Source organism: Monodon monoceros, unplaced genomic scaffold (assembly GCF_005190385.1).
Source record: "Monodon monoceros isolate NGI ecotype Baffin Bay Population unplaced genomic scaffold, NGI_Narwhal_1 Super_Scaffold_17, whole genome shotgun sequence".
Taxonomy (NCBI): domain Eukaryota; kingdom Metazoa; phylum Chordata; class Mammalia; order Artiodactyla; family Monodontidae; genus Monodon; species Monodon monoceros.
Window position 1 is genome coordinate 22,188,019 of NW_021703773.1, and position 2,903 is coordinate 22,190,921.

At 42.0% G+C, this 2,903-nt stretch overlaps 1 pseudogene; it reads right to left on the reverse strand.

Moving 5' to 3' along the window:
• Window positions 1–345: 345 nt before the first annotated feature.
• LOC114897698 lies at window positions 346–2,605 on the reverse strand (annotated as a pseudogene).
• Window positions 2,606–2,903: the final 298 nt, after the last annotated feature.

Sequence of the window (2,903 nt, forward strand, 5' to 3'; positions counted from 1 at the left end):
CACATGGCGCGGGGAAACTAAGCCTGTGCGCTCTAGAGCCTGCATGCCACAACCAGAGAGCCTGCGTGCCGCAGCGAAGATCCCCTGTGCTGCAACTAAGGCTCGACACAGCCAAATAAACAAATAAATATTAAAAAAAAGAAAGAAAGAAAGAAAGAAAGAAACAGCATAGCATCCCATACGGCTGGAGGGGGGAGGATGGGAAACAGGAAGTGGAAGATTACAGATGGGAGAGTAAGTGTGTGTGCTGGACGCTGCTCCCAAAGGCTCTGGGATTCCTCTTGAAGGAGTGGACATTACCCTGAAAAACTGTTTAAGGGTTTAAAGCGAGAAGGGAAGCAGCCCAATGGGTAAATATGATGAGCTCTCCTCATCCTTCCCTAAGAAGGAAACTTGAGTTTGTTAGCTTCAAGAACTGTGGCGCTGTGTCTGTATAATTCCTTTAGTCTGGCAACTTATTCTGAAGAGAAACACAGCACTTAATAAAGATTTTAATGATTATGTGTATGGCAAGGTGGTAGTGAGATTCTTTTTTTTTTTTTCTTTTGCCAAAATAAGATTTTATTTTGAAAGTTATTTGAAAGACACTGGTAAGGAAGAAGAACTAACACTCAACGGATGTAGATTCCAAATTTATATTCTTTCCGACTGCCACCAATGGTCTTTGTCATGCCAAAAAGTTGCTTTTTTTGGTAATTCCTATTTTAAGCTCTCTGGAGGAGAGATCTTATTCTATAAGCCAAGCCATTTTTTTTTCCTTCCTCCCTCGTTTCTTCCCTTTCTTCTTTCCTTTTTTTCTTTCTTCCTTTCTTTCTTTTTCTCTCTCTTTCTTTTCTTCTCTTTTTTCTTCATTTCTTTCCAGGAAACAGTTAGCTGGGGATGGGTATTTTTTTAAAAACATCAAGGTAGATCTAATATGTTCCACAAAGAGGAGGGGCTTAGCCAAATGTGAAGTCGAAAGGTTCTCTACTATTTGCTTATCATCGTTTTTTTTTTTTTTTTTAATTTATTTTTGGCTGTGTTGGGTCTTCGTTGCTGTGCACAGGCTTTCTTCATTGTGGTGCGCAGGCTCCTTGTTGTGGTGGCTTCTCTTGTTGCAGAGCACAGGCTCCAGGCACACGGGCTTCAGCAGTTGCAGCACACAGGCCCAGTAGCTGTGTCTCATGGGCTCTAGAGCGCAGGCTCCGTAGTTGTGGCACGCGGGCCCAGCTGCTCCACGGCATATGGGATCCTCCCAGACCAGGGCTCGAACCCATGTCCCCTGCAATGGCAGGCAGATTCTTAACCACTGCGCCACCAGGGAAGTCCTGCTTATCATCTTGCTGGAACCAGGAAGCTACATGAGGAAATGGCATCCAGGAATGCGGTCTATACGAAGCCATTCTGTCTTTGCATCTGAAGTGCTCATCATTGGTCCTGTTCCAGCTCCCACAGCCCGCAGCTCCTCCTCTGGACCTTGACCTTGGAAGGAGGTTCCGTAAATCTCAGCAGTTTTAATCTTGACAGAAAAGCCAGAAATGACTGTAAAGTGATTCTCATTTTCTTCTTAATCTTTTAATTCTGTCACACATAGTATCACTGAGTGAACGTCATCTCCTCTGTCAAATTCACTGATAAGTTGATGAGTACGTTTTGGTGACAACTGCCTGACGCTCCCCTATGTGTCCATTATCAATCACTCTGTGTGTGTGTGTGTGTGTGTGTGTGTGTGTGTCTTGATCTGGGATATATCAGCGCTAAGCAGTTTTAAAACTCCTAACTGAAACAGTCAGAATAACATAGGAAAGAAACAAAAATTAAAAACAATCCCCCCAAATAAACCCAAAAAGAAAAAAAATGAGAATTACACAGGAACTAGTCTCAAGTGGGTAACTTGACCTATATATCCTCATGTTGTCATTGCTACCTGAATGGTTATCAGGTAGTTTCACATTCATGTTCTTACTTGCTTCTCCAGAATTGAAATAGGTTAATGTACATCTTGAACCCAACATGGAGATTTTAAAAGTGCATACCACATAAGACAATGTCCACTGATGATACTTCTATACTGAAAGTTCTTGGTTGAACCTATGTCAAATTCTTCTCTGAACACACTTGGAACTCTCTATGGCTTAGATGAGCCCGAAATCAGCTGTTCAGTGGTACAGCTTATACTGGCTCATGAGAATTGTTTGTGGACAGCCCTTTTAACTCTGCATTCAGTGAAGTCATGTCAGTTGGCCATGACAGAAGTATTTATAGCAGGTGTATTCGTTTCCTAGGGCTGCCTTAAAAATTAACACAAAGTACCATAATTGAGAGTTAACTATTATTATGTGTTTATTAGTTATTTAGTATGCACTATAAATTATTTTCTTAACCAATATAATAATGCAACTGATATTATAAAGGATAATATAGTGATTTAAATGTACTGTATTCCCTTATAGTTCTGGAGGCCAGAAGTCTGGAATCAAGGTGTCACCCGGGCTCTGTGCCCTCTGAGATGCTGGGTGGAATTCTTCTCTGCTTCTTCACTGCTTCCAGTGGTGGCTGTCAACCTTTGGTGTTCTTTGGCTTGTAGATGCATCTCTCCAATCTGCACCTCTGTGGTCGCTGGCATTCTCCCTGTGTGTCTTTGTCTCTGTGCCTCTTCTTATAAGGACACCAGTAATATTGGATTAAGTGCCCTCCCAGTATGACCTCATCTTAACTAATTACATCTACAATGACCCTATTTCCAAACAAGGTCACATTCTGAAGTACTGTACTGAGGGTTAGGACTTCAACATATATTTTGGGGGTGTCACATTTCAAAGCATAAGTAACACTGCGGAAATCAGCAAATGCCACAAGTCAGGGCTTTTTTGAAGGGGGGAGTTGGTCTCCAGCATATCAGTGTGTTGGTCTGTCACATGACA